The sequence below is a fragment of the Canis lupus genome, chromosome 3, assembly GCF_048164855.1.
Source record: "Canis lupus baileyi chromosome 3, mCanLup2.hap1, whole genome shotgun sequence".
NCBI classification, from domain to species: Eukaryota; Metazoa; Chordata; class Mammalia; order Carnivora; family Canidae; genus Canis; species Canis lupus.
Genome location: NC_132840.1, coordinates 28,103,291 through 28,123,382, shown reverse-complemented (window position 1 = coordinate 28,123,382; position 20,092 = coordinate 28,103,291). Strand labels below are relative to the sequence as shown.

Genomic DNA, 20,092 nt, shown 5'->3' with positions numbered 1-20,092 from the left:
CATCTGATTAATAGGTGAAATTGAGAGAAAGAAAGTTTTGCTTCCTTGCTGGACAAAATTGTCATCTGGGAGGTGCCCTGGGTTCATAGTTTAGGAGAACGCATTTGTGTCCTTTACCTCTGTGATCCTATTTGCTGTCCTGATTCCCTGAGACCTGACTGGGGTTTGAATGTTCTATATTCTATTTCTAGACAGTCCCTCGATTACTTTTAGCATTCATTCATTCATCAAACATTTGAGTGCCCACTGAATACGGGGCACTGTGCTACTCACAGGGGGTATAGAGAGAACAAAACAGACATGCGCCCTGCTTCTAAGTGTGTATATTTTGGTAGCTTAATGCCAAAGGTCAATTTCTCCAGGCGGGGCAGCTTTTTGATTGTTTGCTCAACAGCAGTCCCCGTCTTCTTTCTTGCTAACAGGTGTCAATGGCCAGATTTTTGGGGAGAGGCCAGGTCTCTTTCTAGCCATGGGGAGTCAAATTGGATCAATCTAACCCATCACGACTAGTGGTTGGTTTAGGGGCAGGCTGTCACTGACTCAGTGCCAGTGGGATGTGCAGGAGAGCTGGGAGAAATTTCCTAGCTCTTTCAAGGGGGTGTGAGAGTTCACTCTTCTGGGCTTTGAGAACCTGATGACTTCAGGGAGCTGTTGTGACCTCCCAGCTGCCACTCAAGTGCTGCCATGTGGGTGCAGCCCGAGGTCAGTGCGTCCGAGCTGAAAGAACAAACACAGGTTCCCGATGATGTCAGTGACATCACCCGTCCCTCCAAACCCCCTGGGACATGAGATAATGCATTTTCCTTCTTGGGTCAGGTTTAGGTTCAATTTTCTGTAATCTCACAGCCAGACATATTCTTGTTGATATAGACGCTTCTCTCTTCAATCCACACACTGTCAACACCAGCCTCCTTTCAACCCTTTCCCATGTTCCTTGTCCTGCACTCAGTTTCATGCAAAAGTGCTTCCTTTTCTAACTTGCCAGTGCTTCAGGAAATCTTTGCTTCTGTCTTGCATCCCCTCTCTCCTGCACAGCGCCTGGGTCGCCTGGTGTTCTGCCTATAGTAAGATATCAGTAAGCACTTACTGAGTTAAATGTGAGTTTTAAGGATAGGACTTTAAATTTAGTGACTACTCACGGGGTTCTGAGAAATTATTGAAAGCCAATCAGTGGCCTGAGGGGAGTTCGGGCTGATCCGGGCAGATACTACTGGACCAGGCTGGTGGTGCCAGGGATGAAAGTGTCTTGAAGGAGGTGCCAAGGAAAATCCATCATATGGCCTAAGCTCTGTTTTTTTTTTTTTTATTGAAAAATCCATTTATAAATAATCTGCACAGATAAAGTAAAATGTACTTTATTGGGATTCAGAAAAATTCATGGCTACAGAACATGGGCCCCATGTAGCTCTCTAGATCCTGATTAGCTGCTGGCAGCTCCCCATCACAGAGGACCCTCTGGCCCTTTCAGAGACTGCCCTGAGACAGACAGAGTTCCTTTCTTATTTCTTAGCATGCTGAACATGAACATTTTCTTCCTCTTCTTTTTACATATTGGCATTTAATTGATATGGGGTGTTTCAGCTGAGTGGAGTTATTGCCCTGTTTTCATGGAGAGGGCGAATGGACCCTCTGCATTGTCCCTCATCATTCTCCTGCTGGAGAGCCCCTGGGGCAGCGGGAGTGGCAGCGGGCCTCACTCCTGCACAGCCATAAGGCAGGAAAGGCAGGTTTCAGACACCCACTGCCCTTGCCCTCATGGGCCTGCTAGGCCCCCAGTGTCCTATGGGGGTTGTCTTCCCATTTCACATAACATCTTTCTTCCCTGATTGTTCCCTTAACCCAAAGAGAACTGGCGAAGGCTGTCTACATTAGCCATGAAGGAGCAGTCATCAATTATTGAGCACCTGCCTTGTTCCATGCACTGTGCAGAGCGCTTTCCTGCTTCATCTCAGGAGACCCTTGGAGGACAGAAAGGAGACTCTGATGTTAAGTGGCTTGCCCAGGGTCACCTAGTTTGGAAGTGGTAGAACCAAGATTAGAATCTGCAATTTCTCTTTTAGAAGTTCACTCCTTTCCACGAGGATCACAGTGATCATATTTTCCAAACCAAAAATTGGATGCGGACTGCCTGGCACAGAGTGAGGAGGCAATAAATAGTTGTTGAAGGTGCAAACAAATGAACCGGATCATGGGCCAGCCAGCAGGATAGATCTTGAGTCAGTGGCTGAGGGGAGCAGCCAAGGAGAGCCTGGCCCACAGCATCATCGCTGTGTGGCTGCAGACTTTGAGAGGTGTGGGGCAGCCAAGGACTTGCACACAGCTGCCTGACCAGGTGCATTTGCCAGGCCAGCCAGGTCTGGAGTTGAGTGAGACTCTAGACGTACTCTAGGCCCAGCTTGGGAAAATATTACACAGTACAAAATAAAATTAAACAGTATTAACCACAGGCCCAAATTGCACCTATATTTTAAAAAGCATTGTGCAGCTGAGACTTATAAAGCCTAGCACCAGCATGAGGCCGTCTTGTTTAATGAGAACCTCTGCCACTTCCTGCTCACTTCCTTGGCCTCCCCCAGCCTGCTCATTCATCCTTTTCTGATGCTCTTGCTCCTTGGGGTCGAAGTGAGGCTCCTGGGTAATATGTACCCTTTGTTCTCTGGAGGAAGAGGGCTCTGCTGCAGGCAGGGCCTGGAAATGCCTGGATTGGCCAACTCCCGGATGTGACAGCTTCGGGGGTCACAGGCACCCCTTCTTCCTGTGTCAGTGGAAAGGAAGATAGCTTAATCAGTGCAGCTCACTTGGGGGCATCTCAAGGAGGCTCCATGGGCTCTCCTGACATCATGGCCATGGAGCCAGGAAGGTTCCAGAAAGGAAATGTATATGTTGCACTAGACTTTCTAGACTTACAAGAAAAGCATAGATATTAAATAGCCACTTATGGCCTTTTCTTTTTAATTTTTCTTTTTTCTTTTTCCTTTTATTACCCCACAGGTGCCCAGAGGGTTCCCACCTTGCCCCGCCCCACACTCCTGGCCTTATTTCAGGTTCCTCATTAGTTCATGTTGGAGCCTGAAGTAAATAATTTTCATTCAGTAATGTGTTTTCCCTTACTTGAAAAGTGGGTGGATTCTGGTGCTAGTGGTCACTGCTGACTCCCTATGACTCTAGAGTGAGCCTCTGGGGTCACATTTCCCTTTCTGCATGCTAATGCTCCTTGGGCTTTGCACAACAAATGCCTTTTGAGAAGCTGGCTTTATCTCTGATATGCAGGTCATGTCATGCCCAGTGAGCCCTAGTGGTGATAACAAAAGGGGCATTTAGCTCAGACCCAGCCCAGGACCAGGACCACTGTCTCCATACATTGGCTCCAGCACATCACTGGGCAATGCCCTTTTCTGTTGGTGGCAGGGAGGGGACAGGCAGACATATCCTCCCCAGTTGCCTCCACCCTCCATCCTTCTATCTCATCAAACTGTCAGTACCTGCCATTTTCCCCAAGCATAGAAATCATCTGTGTGTCTGTGTATGTACGTGTGAATTCTAGAAAAATCACTCAGGCATGCTAAAGACTTGGTAAGTAACTTGCTTTGGTAGAAGGGACTGGGGAGCAGATGTGCTTTCTTTGGCTCTGAGCACCCAGGCAGGATATTCTTCAGAAGGGGAGGACTGCCTGTGTGTATGTTTCTGGGCAAGAGAAAGTTCAGAGAGGGACAGTCTGAGCTCCAAGCTGCCATTGCTGGCAGAAGTGGCTTCTGCTTCTGCACAGAGGTACCTGTGTTGGCTGAGTATAAGAGGGGAGGGCACGTGAGTCAGAGCCCACAGGCCCACGGCTTGTGCGGGAGTATGGTGCCTCCTCCTTCTCTTCCCCTCTTTGAGCAAGGTCACAAATGACAAATGAACAGGAGATGGTGAAGGTGGATTGGGTAGGATCTGGACGTGTTTCTCCTGACCTTGATGGGGCCATGTCCCTCCTATTTGTAATCTTGGGCTAGAACAACTGACAAATGGCCTGATAGGAAACAAAAGCAAACAATAGACTCACTTGAAAGATACAGTGAATAGAATTTAATTGAATTTCTTTTTTTTGTACAGACATTGATTTGACCCTGTAAAATGTAGAGAGTAAATCATTAGGAGAATTAGTATACATTAAAATGTGGTTTATTATCATGGAACTTTTATTGTGCTTGTAGTTGTGTTTTTAATTATTATTTTAATGACTTTATTTCAAATCGTGATAAATCTATTTTATTTAAAAAAATAAATGGACTATAGTTTTACAAGGTGATATGTAGTATAGAGCTGTTGATGAGTATTGCTCCTCCATTAATGAGAATGAACAGATTACAAAGACTGAATATGGACCGATTTACACACTTAAAAAAAGTCAATTAATATCTAACCGTTAAACACAAATGCTGTAGATTAGTCTCACTATCTTATCTATTCTCTGGACTCCTATTGGATCATGCAGAGATTAACTTTTTAAACCAAATAAGTGAAAGAAGCTAAAAATAGAAATGCCTAGGACCAATTAAAGCAAAGGATTTGGGCATAATGTGGTGCAAATACCCTATGCCATGCTGCCTGGGGTCGTCAGGAAATGAGCAGAGAAGATGAAGGTGACTGTCAATCCAGTCTTTGAGGGATGAAGTAGGGGATAGTGGCTTTGTTGGTAGGATCAGGGTTTTGGACTATTTCTCTGATAGTAAAGGTAGATTTGTGTTGGCCTATCTGCCTTGTGTCTTCTGAGCTTTCTTGAGGTCAAGGGTAAATCCTTGTTACATGCTTGCTGGGGTTTTGTGTGCAGTATGGTCTGCATGGAGATCAGCTCCTGGACCACTCTCTCAATACTGAACTCATCCAAGCTGTGTTACATGATGCATGTTATTAGCATCATGATCATATGTCCTAAATTTCCTGGTACAAACCTTGTATTTTAAATATTTGGTTCTATTAGCCACATTGGGCCTCATACCGACTTCTTACCTGGCTGCATACTGGTTGGATATTTCTGATTTTGTAAGGTTGTCAGGCAACATGTCTTGGCAACCAGAGGCAGGAGAATGTAGATAGGATGTGTGTGGGATCTGGAGACACAAGGTCTAGGTCTGAAACCTGCCACCAGAATTTATTAGCCAGATGGCCTTGAACAGGCTTATTTGTTTGTTTGCTTGTTCATTCAATAAATATTTATTGAATCTGGGTCAAACAGTATTCTAGGGACTGTGATCAAAATGGAGAAAATGTCAGTATTTTAGTGGGGACTGTGGTAAGAACAGAGAGGGACAATTAAAAAAAACAGTATAGCAATATGCATAGTATATTGCAGAATATGAGGTGGTAATATATACCATAGGAAAAAGTCATGTGGGTGAGAAGGAAAAGGAGTACATAGGGGAATGTTACTATTTTATACAGTGATTAGGGAGGGCCTTACTAATAAGGGAACCTTTGGTTTGAGATCCAGAAGTGAGAAAATGAGCCAAGTGGAATTCTGAGAGAAGAGTCTCTTCTAAGTTTAGAGACATGCAAATGCAAAGGCCCTGGGGCAAGAGCATCCTGTTCTGTCCACTGAGTAGCAAGGGAGCAGCGTGGCTGTAGCAGAGTGGTAGGAAATAGATCATAGAGGGAGTGGGGCCAGATCATACAGGGCTAGTAGACTGCTGTTGAGGACCTTGGCTTTGACTTTGAGTGAGGTAGGAGTCATCTTAAAGGAAGATATGGCATAAGCCAGGAGACCAGCGCAATCCTCTGGGTGAGAGGTGCTGGCAGCTGGAACCAAGAGGGCAGCAAAGAAGGTGGGAAAAATGTTGGGTTTTGAACATATTTTGAAGGTAGAATGAACAGGATTTGCTCATGAATCTCTAAACAGAAGAGACAAGGATGGCTCTCAGGTGTTTTGCTTGAGCCACTGGAAGGGTGGAGGTGTCATTTGCTGAGATAGGGAAACTATAGGGAGAGGATGTTTTGTGTGTGTGTGGGTGGAGAGGTGCATTCAAGGGCTCACATGTGAGGCATATGGATTTTAAGATGCCTAGCAGGTACGCAGGTGGGTATTTAATAGGTAGTTGGATATTTGAGTTTGGAGTTCAGGGTACAAGTCCAGCCTGAAAGTAGAAATTTTGGGGTAATCAGTGTAGAGATGATGTTTGGAGCTGTGAGTTTCCATGAGGTGACAGGGGTTGGGGGGAGATGGAGAAGAGGTCCAAGGACTGAACTTTGGGGCATTCCAGTGTTTAGAGGGCAGGATGAGGAGAAATGAGTGAAAAATATTGAGAAGAGCAGTCAGAGAAGTAGAAGTTAGACCAAGAGAGAGAGATGGAAGTCTGAGAGCCTGAGTGAAGACAGTGTTTCTACAAGCAAGGACAAGCAAGGTAAAGGCTCAGAATTAGTACTGGCTTTGGCAATGTGGAAGCCATTGGTGACTGTGACGAGCACCGTCTTGATGGAATGGTGGGAGTAAAAATGTGACAGGAATGAGCCTAAGAAAGTATGAGAGGAGAGGATTTGAAGGCAGCCAATATGGACACTCTTGAAGGGAGTTTGCCCTGAAGGAGAGCATAGGATAGAACGGTAATGTTACTTAAAAAAATTTTTTTTAAGTTTTTAATTTAAATTCAATTTAATTAACATACAGTGTATTTTTAGTTTCAGAGGTAGAATTTAGTGATTTATTAGTTGCATATAACACCCAGTGCTCATTCCATCAAGTGTTTTTAATGCCCGTGACCCAGTTACCTCATCCCCCCAACTCACATCCTCTCCAGCAACCCTGTTTGTTTCCTTGAGTTAAGAGTCTCTTATGGTTTGCCTCCCTCTCTTTTCCCATCTTATTTTATTTTTCCCTCCCACTATGTTCATCTGTTTTGTTTCTTAAATTCTACATATGAGTGAAATCATATGATATTTGTCTTTCTCTGACTGGCTTATTTCACTTAACTTAATACACTCTAGCTCCATGTATGTCATTGCAAATGGCAAGATTTTATTCTTTTTGATGGCCAAGTAATATTCCATTTTGTCTATCATCCATCTCCCCCACTCTCATATCTTCTTTATCCATTCATCTGTTGGTGGACATCTGGGCTCTTTCCATAGTTCAGCTATTGTGCTTTTTAAATTCTCAGCTTCCTTCTCTGTGAAAAGGGGCAATGATAATGCCTGTATCGTAGAGCTGTTGGGAAAGATTAAATGAGATGCTGTTCCACTCCCAGTGCTTGGCACATAGTAGGGATCCTGCATGTTTGCCAGTACTGTTACCTGACTTCCATGGCTGAGGTGTGGGCAGGAGGATCTGAGCTGGTGTGTCTGCGTCCAGGGTTGTTTCAGGTAATCTCTGATAGTCTGCCCTCCTGAGGCTGGAAGTAAATCAAAAGTTTAGGTAAATTCCCCATTTTCAGCAGTTGTGAAGTGGCACAGAAAGATCAGAAAGTCAGAAATACCATAGTCCTGCTAGGTGGTTGGCTTATCTGCATGACTATGCAAATGAGGTGTGTTGCCGTACCCAATCCTATATTCTGTTTTATTGCCTGCTTTGCAGAATGGCACATTTCAAGATGAAAGCTATTTGGACTTTGAGCTAGAGTCTCTGAAGTATTTTCTTTTTGATTATAAAAACACGTACTAATTGTAGAAAAAAACCTGAAAAGTTGAAGGAAATGTACAAAAGAGAAATTTATCTAAGGTCTCACACCCAAATCCAACTGCGGTTAACATTTCAGTAGATTTAAAAAAAAAAAAAAAAAACATTTCAGTAGATTTTTTCCAATATTTTTATGGACTCTTTTAAAATATAATTGAGATTGATATACTGCTTACATGTGTAAAACGTATTTGAAACTATATAGCTTTGTTTCTGAGTTTTTGTCCCCAATATTGTATATTAGGCATTAAATTCTCATGCATGTTTTTAATGGCTGGGTAATATGAAATCTTTGAGTTTGCCACCTAAACCTATATCAAAGTAAAGTGATAATAATAATAATTAACCCTGGAGGAGGGTGGGGGGATGGGTAACTGGGTGGTGGACACTAAGGAGGGCACTTGATGGAATGAGCGCTGTGTGTTATATGTTGGCAAATGAATTTAAATAAGATCTTAAAAAATACATAAGGAATTTATAAATAAAAAAGTTAACCCTTATATAGCATTTATTGAATTTCAGGCTTTGTTTGAAGTACTTGGTATAAGTTAAGTCTTTTAATCCTCATCATCACCTTCTGACACAGGTATAGTCATTATTCCTAGTTTACAGTAAAGCCTTTAAGGCTGAGTTAAAGTCCTTCATTGAATGTGAGGACCAAAGAATGAGAGAACTGATAATAAAACAGCCAGTGTTCCCTGGGTTTGCCAGGCAACTACTTTCTTTTTGAAATGCCTGTAGTTTTAGGAGTAGATGTGGGAGGCATGCCTCCTACTTCAACTTTGCAGGGTAAAATCCCAGCAATTTAGGTAACTCATATAAAAACATCAAAAGTCTCTCCTCATCCCTTCTCTTACAATCTCTTAGTAGTTGTGGTCTTCTATTTATTTGTTTCTCTTGATTTTCATTCTGTGTTCTCTTCTACCACTGCTTCTTAGTTACAACTTCCATTAGAATTCCTGGGGAGAGGAGTCTTCCTATTCAAGTATGGAAAGAAACAACTGTACCCTAGAGCAGTTATTTCCCAACATCTGTCCTTGACATCTAGAAATACATTTCATGTTCTGACTCAGAACATACACATATATATTTACCTGTGATGAACTATCTGAACAGAAGTTTCAAGGGACAATGCTACCTGTGGTGTACTCTGATATGTTTCATTCCATTCCACTCTACTTTATGCCACCTTATGCCACCTCATGCCACCCCACCCCACCCCATTCCATTCTGTTCCATTCCAAAGAAATATCAGTTCCCACCCTAGATTGACTTAAGGATTCACTAATGGGTTAATGGGTTATGGCATGCAGTAAGAAATTGCTGTTTTGAGCCCGGGTGGCTCAGCGGTTTAGTGCCGCCTTCAGCCCAGGGCCTGATCCTGGAGACCTGGGATCAAGTCCCATATTGGACTCCCTGCATGGAGCCTGCTTCTCCCTCTGTCTGTGTCTCTGCTTCTCTCTCTGTGTCTCTCATGAATAAATAAATAAAATCTTTGAAAAAAAGAAAAAGAAAAGAAATTGCTGCCCTGGAACCACAAGTTTGATTCAGAACCAAGGATAGCATCCCCATACACCCTCTCCCCTGGCATTGCATGTTGGTTTCTTATTTTGACTCTACCAGCTTGTGTTCACTTGGCTGTTCCTGGATTTCCCATGGCCCACTTTGGATCTTAGTGGTCTTAGAGTCTCCACCACTTTCTAGTTTAGGTACCTAGTCTTCCAAGACCAAAAGCTGTTTAGAGAGAGGGCCTAGGCCTTCTTCATGGTTTCTATCCCCCATAATGACCAACCCAGATTTCCAAGGAATTAATGGAGCTCAAGTGAAGCTAAGAATATTATATCAAGGCTACTCCCTTGGAGGTGCAGCTGGCTGCAGATCCACTGGGAATGACTTCGTAGACTATTATGACATTGGACAGGGAAGGTCTCCCTTTACTGGAATCCTTTTCTTTTTTACATGACCAGAGAAAAGGCCAGTTCAGTCCTCATCCTATTGATATTGCCATATTGTGACCCTTTGTGAAGCAAGCTCCCTTTTAATAAAAGTTTTGACATTAAGTGCATCATAACATCACAACCTTCTCAGGAAGATAGATTTGATTGACTGTGTTTTCTGCCCTGCAGCCTATACTGCTCTTCAAATGACACAGTATGATGCTTGTGGGCTCCTTATCACTCATCTTACTCCTTGATATTATCAAGAAACAAGAGAAGAGGAAGATCTCTTTTTTCCTTTTAAAGTAATCTGAGATTCTGAGGGTAGGGCCCAGCTTGTCAAAGAGAAGACTGTACAGACTATCAGTGGGCAGGTTTTGGATGCATCTCCCATTTGTAGTTTTAATTAAGGCCTGAGATGGACCTACATTTGTGTCTTTGGGGGTAGGGTATCTGCATGATTGATCAGTATTATCTTCAGGTTGGAGGCGGGTCCTGTACTGCTCTTCCCAAGGGATTCCTGTTGAAACAGCATAGTAGTGGGCCTTTTGAGTTGTGTGTCAGCTAGGAAGGCTGTGTTCATGCATATGTTAAGGCCTTCTGAGACCAAACTCAACTGCTCTTCAAAGCAGAGTAGAACAATTACCTCTAGAAAATTCATGAATTCTTCTCCTGTTTACTCTTCAGTTCCAAAAGCTCAAAGCTGGGGGTACTTGCTTGCCATGTGGGATTCATGATCACAGGTGTTAGCAAATGGAGGTGGTGACTAAGCTTAACTTCTTTTATGAAGGCAGGTTATGAAATCCAAACACTATTGAAATCCAAACACCTTTCATCTATTAATGGCCACCAGTGGCCTATAATCAAGTCACACTCTGTTAGCTACACAATTAACTTGTTTGTTTGAAGTGTGAATTAAAGATTTGAGGCATTTGCTAATTAATCTTACTTGCTCCCTACTTTAGCTAAAATCCTGTATTTTCCAAATTCAGGCGGTTCTGGAATTTAAGGACAGATATTTGTTGACTCAATTTCCTTCCTACATGAAATGAGCTTGTTTTGCTTTTGCACAGATGGAGAAAAGTAGGCTCTCAAGCCTTTCTTCCCCACTGGACTCTTCCTTAATTTCATTCTCAGCTCTGTAACTTATGGCAAGTACCTCCTCCTTGCTGCAGTTCTAATGGCTCTCTCAGCTTGAGTGTTGTACCCCTCCTATGAGAGCAGAGGCGAGTGCTGGTGTCTCCCCCTTTGCCTGCCTCCTTTGATTCTTTCTTTGTTTGTGGCTCTCTTCTGGAACGAGTTTCCTTTGTAGATAATGGGATTCCATTATGGGGTGTTAGGGCTGCTCTGGAACTGTCGGCTGTGAGGGAAGATAGGAGGTTTGATCAATGGTTTCTGCTTGTATCTTGGATGTGTTAATTTTAAGATGGCTTGCTTCTGTTTTTATTAGTTTTATTGGATTTGGGGTAGGGGAGGGGTTAGGATGAGTCTTAGTGTTTGTTCTGCAAGGAAATTTAGTTGTTCAGAGTTAAGTTGCTCTGCTTTGCTGGGAGGCAGGAAGGGCCAAGAGCAAGTCAAAATGCCCACCTTTACTCTGTCCTTATAGAGTTTTGCTCTCAGAACCATCATCTGTTACCTTCAAGTCCTTTTCTGACCTCTTTGAATGATTTAAGACCCATTTCCAAAGGATTCTATTGGTTAATGCTAGAGCAGAGGTAGAGATTTTAGCATTGTAGGTAGGGTTATCTATTGATAGCAAGAGAACACACACACACACAGACACACACACACACACACAGAAATAAATTCCTGATTTTCATAGCTAGGGATTCAGAATTTATTTTACAGGGAGGTAGGTACACAAAGACCAGCAGATGCAGGATATTTTTACATGGCTTGTCCCCTGTCCCTAGTTCTTAATGGGAGTTGGCAGTGTGTGGCTGTCAGTGACACTTTCTCTACAGATAGAATCCTGCCAAGGTTGAAAAAGAAGCCAAATTCTTGCAACACTGCTTCTGTTTTATATTCAGGTTTATATCACTATTCTGGAAGGACTTATAACAACAATCTGTGCTCTTTTAGGCTCTTCTGATTCTTGAACTGAATCTGTCAGATCAGCAAGTCTACATCTTCATCCAAGGGTAGAAGTGAAGGGTGGGTGTTGTTAAGACAGAATCAGTATTCAGTTGTCCCTGGACATTATCTCTTCCTCCCACTTTTTGATACTGGAGAAAGCTTGGATCCCCATAGACTTCAGGGTAACCTCTCTCTAAGGCAGCAATGGTACCCTTGAAATTTTAACCCAGGCTATGTCCTTTATTCACCAGATTGCTGACTTCTCAAAAAAAAATAAAACAAAAATCTAAAAATCTAAAAATTCATGGTAAAGACTTTTGCTGCTGTCTGGTGGAGTAACTGGGACCAGATTTTTCCTCTCGCTATAAACAGTATAAAATTGGACAAAATACGTGGAATATTTTCAGATGTTATGCAATAGTCAGGGTAGGACTTTGGTTCCCCAGAGGATATTGTGAGTCCAAAACCACTTGGTATTTCAGCTTGGAGGCGTTTCAAGTGTGGTTTCAAGGAGGTTACCCCAAGCAGAGTACAGTCATCTTGCTGAGTTGAAGAGACAGATATCAGAATTGGAGGAGATTGAGACGCCAGGTATCAGAAGACAGAATGTCAGAGAATAGAAAGCCTCGTGGAGAAGGTGCTCCAGAATTCTACATGGGTCCTCTGGAAATAGCTATTGGATATTGAACTGTTGAAATTTGCCAAGGCTGGGCTAAAACACCTCGGCTGTAAGGTGAAAAATTCCCAGAACTCATGTAGGACTGGGACGTGTTCAAATTCTGAGCAGCCAGATTGGATGAATGGGATATATAATACAGAAGGAAAAAAAATAATAGTTGAGCTAAAACATTTCTTGAATAAGAGGTATGTAAACCCACCTTTACAAAGATTAAGAATAAGTCTTAAGAGGATCAAGTTGATCTACAAGTAATTCAAATGCCTGCCAGAGCAAAGCCTACCACTCTTTATTTAAAGATATAATGGTTGACAGTTTTCCAAATTTGATGAAAATTATAAACCTAGTGATCCAAGAAGCTCAATACACCCCAAGCAAGATAAATATAAAGAAAACCACAGCAAGGCACACCATAATCAAATTGCTTCAAATCAGTTATAAAGAGGAAATCTTAAAGTCAACCAGAGGCTGGGCTGGGGAGAGGGCGGGAAGACACAACACAAGAGACAAAGATAAGAATTTATGCAGATTTCACATTAGAAACCATGCAAACCAGAAGACAGTGGAGTAAAATCTCTTATGTCCTAAAGAGAAAAAACCTGTCAGCCTAGAATTCCATATTCAGTGAAATTATCCTTAAAATAAAAAGAAAGTAAAGTAAAGATGTTTTCCCATAGACAGACAGACAGACAAACACACACATTGACACACACACATCAGAGAATTCATTGCTTGGAGACCTGTGCTGTAAGAAATGTTAAAGGAATTTAATGTGAAGGATAACACCAGATGAAAACTTGGAGCTACACAAAACAGTGAGGAGTGCTAAAAATGGTAAATGTAAGATATTTTACTTCGATTACTTAGGTAAACCTAAGATATTTTCCTTCAGTTTTGATTTCTTTAAAAGATAATCAGTGGTTCAGATCCCTGCTTTGAAGGGTCTAGAACATAATTGAGAAGTAAAGTATATGACAACAGATAATATCAGGAATGAGAGAAGGGGCAAAGTGGAAGTATAGTGTTTAGTCTGCAGTATGCAGGAGTGGTCTAGTATTTGAAGGTAGATTCTGCTAAGTTAAAGATGCATAATGTAAATCCTAGAGCAACTACAACTAAAACAGAAGCAAACCTAATAAGCCGAGTGGAGATAAATGGAATACTAAAAATTAAAAAAAAAATCAGTTAATCCAACAGAAGGCCAAGAAAAAAAAGGAACAAAAGAAAATGGAACAAAGAACAAATGAACAAATAGAAAACAAATAGTATGATGGTAAATTTCAACTCAACCACATTGATAATTACACTAAATACAGTCTAAACATTCCCAAAAGAAAGCAGAGAACTTGGAGTAGATGAAGATTTCTTAAATTAAGCTTTTGAGAAAAGAAAAAAATAAATAAATTGAACTTGAGCAAAATTAAAAACTTCTCCTTGGGGCGCCTGGGTGGCTCAGTTGGCTGAGCATAAGACTCTTGATTTTTTGTTCCCATGTTGGGCTCCGTGCTAGGCGTGGAGCCTGCTTAAGATTCTCTCTCTCCCTTTCCCTGTGCCTGCCCCCTTGCCATCTCTCTCTCAAAAGAAAAAACAAGCAACAACAAAGCTTCTGCTTTTTGATTGTATCATTAAGTAAATGAAAAAGTAGGCCAGAGATGGGAAGAAAACACACATAATGTGTAAATGTTATGAGGGACTCATGTCCAAAATACAAAATAAACTATTACAATTCAACAAAAAGGACAAACAACCCCATTAAAAACTGGACACAAATTAAAACAGTCTTTACAAAAGAAAATATGTAAATGGTCAATAAGCACATGAAAAAATGTTATGTCATTATTTATTAGGGAAAAGCAAATTGAAACTGCAACGAGATGGTTACACACCTACTACAAGGGCTGTAATTGAGAAGCTTGATAGTGCCAAGTGTTGACAAAGACATGGAGCAACTTTAATTCATATACATTCCTGATGGAAATATAAAACAGTGAAAACACTTTGGAAAAGTGGTTTGGCAGTTTCATATAAAGTTAAACACATACTTACCCTATGACCAAGTGATTCCATGTACTAGGTTTCTACCAAAGAGAAATGAAAACACATTCCCACACAAAGACTTGTGAATGAATGTTAATTCCTTATGAACTTTTATTCATAACAGCTTACAAGTGGGACAACACAAATGTCAATCAACATTTGAATGAATAGACAAATGATGACAAATCTTTAAAATGGAATAATACTTTGCAATAAAAGGGAATGGATTACTACACAAAAACATGGATTAATCTCTGAAACAGTGAAAGAATGAAAGAAGTCAGATACAAAAAGAATACATTGTATGGCTTCATTTATATAAAATTCTAGAGTAGGCAAAACTGATCTGCAATGACAGAAAGCAGATCAATGGCTGCTTAAGGCTGGAGGTATGACAGAGATGGATGGAAAAGGAGTATGAAGGGACTTTTCATGGTGTTGGAAACAGTTTATGTCCTAAATGTGGTGATAGATACATAATATACTTGTTAACATTCATGGAACTGTGTGTTTAAAATGAATTGAAACAGTCTGGTCATAACTTGGGGAGAGGACCCAAATAGACTTTTTCAAAGAAAACACACCCATGGCCAACAGTCACATGAAAAGAGGTTCAACATCACCAGTCATGAGGGAAATGCAAATCAAAACTGCAATAAGATGTTATCTCACACCGGTCAGAATGGCAAGTATCAAAAAGAAAAGAAATAACAAATGTTGGGTAAGGATGTGGAGAGAAGAGAACCCTCCTGCATTGTTGGTGAGAATGAAAATTCATGCAGCCCCTGTGGAAAGTGGTGTGGAGGTTCCTTAAAAGGTTAAAAATAGAAGTAACCTATGATCCAGCCATACCACTTCTGGGTATTTACTTGAGGAAGATGAAAAGAGTGATTAAAAAAAGATATGTGCACCCCAATGTTTATTGCAGCACTATTTATATTAGTCAAAATATGGAAACAATCTAAGTGTCCATCAATAGATGAATGAAGAAGAAGTGATATATATACACAATTGAATATTACTCAGCCTAAAAAGAATGAAATATTACCATTTACAACAATATGGATAGACCCAGAGATTACTATGCTAAGTGAAATAAGTCAGGCATAGAGAGACAAATACCATGTGATTACACTTATATGTGAAATCTAAAAAACAAACCCAATGAACAAACAAAAAATCAGAAACATATTCAAATACAGAGAACACACTGATGGCTGCCAGAGGGGAGAGGTGTGGGGAGGATGGACAAAATAGTGAAGGGGATGAAGAAGTACAGACTTCCAGTTATGAAATAAATAAGTCACAAGGATGAAATGTACAGTATAGGGAATATAGTCAATAATACTTGTAATAACTTTACAGATGATAGGTAGTAACTATACTTATTATGGTGAGCATTGTAAACTCACCATATACTAATATATCCTAATATATCACCATATACTAATATAACATTGTATTCATTTTTTAAAAAAGTGCATTGGGGTGCCTGGGTGGTTCAGTTAGCTGAGCATCTGACTCATGATTTTGGCTCAGGTCCTGATCTCAGGGTTGTGAGATTGAGCCCTGTGTCCAAGCTTTGCACTCCTTGGGGCGTCTGCTTGAGATTCCCTCTGCCTTTCCTCCCCCACTCATGTATACACACACTCTCTCTCTTAAATAAATAAATAAATAAATAAAATCTTTAAAAAAAGAATAAAGTACATTGCCATAGAAAAACATCAGGAGTTTCCAGCAAAATGAATGAATGAATGAATGAATAAAGGAGTTTCATTTTTTGTATGTAAATTATACCTCAACAGAACTGATTAAAAACGTTTTAGCCCAACAATCATGTGCCTAGAATCTGCATATATTACCCTATGTAGTAATACAGTGTGTTATCCCAGAGCTCAGGTGAGGAAATGTCAAGTCACTTGACCCAAATTACGAAGGCAGAGGGAGATGGAGTGACATTTTTCTATTCTACAAGAAATGCTTTTTATTTCCCCAAAAAAGGCAGATTAGATCTTCTCACAAATTAAGGGTACACATCATTCCAATACCTTTCAAACAACCTACGGTGTAACTGATTATCTGGGAAACTTGCTGTAGAGTCCTCACTGGGGTAACTTGGATACTCCCCCCAATGCATGCTTCTTCTTGAGGTGTCTTTTCATTATCCTATTCTTTTTAGTATGTTTTCTAGGATGACACAGCAGTGAGTTCACGAGTATCCTCAGAACTGTGGATGATTCTTAACAGTCAGGGTCCAGTCAGGACACAGAAACCATATTGGTTATTTGAACAGAGAAAATTTAGTAAAAGAATTGTTAACTAAAAAAGGGTAGTTGACTACCAATAGGGGTAAAAAGAATCCTGAGGTTTCTAGAAGTACCAGATACTTCTGGAAGAGCAGCTACTACCTGTAGGTTGAGGAAGAGTAGACCATAATTGATCTAAAGACAAGAACAATTCTGTGAACCCCATGGGATGAAATTTAGACCTCTTCAGAGCACCTGTCCAATTCAGGAACATGCTGGCTGCCAAAGGGTATGGGCTGCAGTCGGTCTGTAGAGGTAACCTGTTGTTGCTTGAGCGTATTGGGAGGACCAGAACCACAGCCTACCAGGGAGCGTGCTGTGGGATGTCATGTGCGTGGCCACTGGGCTCCCACTCTGAATAATAATGATGGTCTTAATAATAGTGATAGAGGGATGCCTGGGTGGCTCAGCAGTTGAGCGTCTGTCCTTGGCTCAGGGTGTGATCCCAGAGTTTCGGGGTTGGGTCTCATATCGGGCTCCCTGCATGGAGCCTGCTTCTCCCTCTGCGTATGTCTCTGCCTCTCTCTTTCTGTGTCTCACATGAATAAATAAATAAAATCTAAAAACAATATCACTATGATAGAGGGCGGAAACTGGAAAGAGATGTCTCCTTGCCACTATCATCTTGTAGGGTGACTTCATTGCTCCCTATTGTGAAGTGGTTGGTCCAGGAGAAATGTTTACAGGGCCCATTGTCAGTGTCACAAAACAGTACAAATAAGGGTGAAATTGGAGCTAAAAGATACTCATTGACAACTGGCATAATATTGAAATAGAAGGTGGGGAAATCTTAGGTCCAGATTAATTAGCAAATATTGTATTAAGGCAATGACTGCTCTGGCTAATGTATCTCCTTTTTTTTTTAAGATTTATTTATTTGAGAAGAATAAGAATAAGAAGGGAGAGAGAGATGGGAGAGAAAGAGGGAAAGGGAGAATCTCAAGTAGATTCATCACTGAGCATGGAGTCTGACACAGGGCCCAGTCCCACAACCCTGAGATCATGACCTGAGCTGAAATCAAGGGTTGAGCACTCAACTGAGCCACCCAGATGCCCCTAGCATATCTCTCTTCAAAAACCTATTGCTCTAAATCCATTTTCTTTCTGAATAACCTATATGGTTTATGTCTTAAAATACACTTTGTTTTCAATGCTAGAAACATCAGCCACAAAGTCATGTGCCTACAAGGTTCAAGCAGGTGTTGTGAGTAAAGAAAGCCAGCCAGGTGGATGGGCATGAGCTTTCTGAAAGCTCATGCTCATCCAAAAGGGCAGCTGCTCTGCTCTTCAGCTCCAACCAGTGGATATACTCTGCAGGAACATGGGCCCAGAATTGCCAGATATTATTTTTCAAGAGAAGCTGGAATCTCTGAAATGTTGGCAAATATGCCGAATGGGAACAAATACTGTGTAGACCAAATCAGCACATCTCTGGGTACATTCAGCACCCTGGGCTTCTTTGCTTTGGAGAGGCCCTCATTGCCTCATTTGCTCAGGCCAATTGGCTTTTAAGCATCTTTACTTCACGTTTGAAAAAATTCAACTTTGCTCCACTTTCTCACATTGTAGTTCAAGATCCCATTCTCACCTTTCTGGGCCGTAGTCCCCTCCCCACCATCACACGATCAGAGTGCTATTTCTAAAGCACAGCTCTTCTTGTATCTCCCCTCCACATGAAAGCTCTCAATGATTCCCCTGGTTCTTGTGGGTAAAACTCCATTCACTGGTCATTTTAATTCTTCCCCAGTCTGTTATCTTCCTAACCTTCCAGTTTTGGGTTGTGTCATTCCCCAGGCCCTGCAGATTCTACCTATACTTCCTATTGCTCAAAGTTCCCCAAACACATTTGCTTCTCCCACCTTCCTGCTTTTGCACTCACAGTTTCCTTTCTCTAATGTTTTTACCATTTGTCAGCCTGGCAACTCCTACTCATTCTTCAAGACCCAGTTTAAATGTTAGCTCCTTGGTGAGACCTTCACTTCTCTTCTCAGCATGGACACATGATCCGTGCTGCTAGTTTGGCATCAACAACTGTTGTGGGGTTGATACAATAGCCCTGGATCCTGCAGCCCTGTCTTTCTTCCCAGCTGTATTTCCCAGGACCATTACTCATATGCCTGTATCATTAGGGCCTTGCATAGGGCCTGGTATAGAGTAGGTGCTCAGTAATTCATCACATGATCGAACCAATGAACGGATAATGAAATGAATGAAAGACTGGATATATTGCTTCTTCACCAAATCTTTCTCTGAATGTTTTTATGAGGGTTCATTGTTTCTGCTGGGATTGACACTTTAATGGTCATGATGATGCTTTACCGTATCTAAGTAAGATAGCCAACTGGACCAGGCTTTATTGTGGAAGCTCAGGCTGTCAGGAATTTATCCTGGATTGCTACTTTACCATTTTGTAGAAAGTCCTACAGATGCCCTTGGAACCCTGAGATCTTAATCACCAACAATCTCATAAATTATCAGCATAGAACTATGCTACCATTATTATAAATAAAAAATATAAACCATTATTCTATATTCTAGCTGTTTACAAGAGCTGGTCATTTTGAAGGCATGATTTGGGGTGATGTTTTTGACCTCTGAGTGGGGACCCAGAACATCCTGTAAAGGATGTTGGCTTGGCCAGCTGGGTGTTTGGGAAGTATGTCAGTGGATGGGGACAGGAATGTATAGAGAAGGGACATTGTGCTATTGGACCTAGGGTTGGAATATTTATCATGGAGGAGGAGACCCATTAGCTTTATGTATGGGGTGCCCTGCAGGTGAGAGATGCCCCTGGGAGAGGGTTATGGAATGGTTATTTATTTAAATTAAGGCCAATTATTTTTTGTAAAGTGCAGTGAGCGGTGGGTTCTGGGAAAATGTGCTTCCACTATAAACATGTTGGTTAGAAGTCATTAATATGACATTCACACATCCCTAATAAAGTACATAACACAGAGATCTGGCACCATTGAAATACCCAGAGGACATTAAGTATGAGTCTTAAAACCAAGAGTATTGGAAACAAGATATTTTTACTTCTCGTTTGGGAGTAATATAATTGCATTTCGTGGCTCCAACAGATGCTGGGGCCAGCTGCTAGGAGAGTCCTGGCTTCCCCTCCCCCCAGCCCCCAGCTTTGGTCCCTTACAGATAAAACCCTTATGCAGAACTCTCATAAAAAATAAACTTTAAAAATTATCCCTTGGTTGAAGATTCATTTTTCTAGTGTGCAAAAATATCTGAGATTGTGTAGACTACAGATATTTTTATTACTTGGACTCAGGAGTATAAAAACAAAACATATCTCTACATAATAGTTTTTTTGTTTTTGTCTATTTAATGTGTCCCAATAAGCTCTAAAGACCCCCTTGAGACTGACCCCACTTTTTCCCTGACATTGAACGCATGCCTTGAA

At 41.3% G+C, this 20,092-nt stretch overlaps 1 protein-coding gene across 21 annotated transcripts in view; it reads left to right on the top strand.

Annotated features, from left to right (window-relative positions):
• CAMTA1 (calmodulin binding transcription activator 1) overlaps nt 1-20,092 on the top strand; it is an 848,042-nt gene that overhangs the window by 256,559 nt on the left and 571,391 nt on the right. For 2 of the 21 annotated variants that reach the window (XM_072819838.1, XM_072819837.1), the window contains exon 1: nt 3,460-3,573. The exons of the other annotated variants lie outside the window; for them this stretch is intronic. The gene's annotated coding sequence lies outside the window, so the exon portion shown is untranslated. Of the gene's footprint in view, nt 1-3,459; nt 3,574-20,092 lie in introns of those variants that run through there. 21 annotated transcript variants of the gene reach the window in all.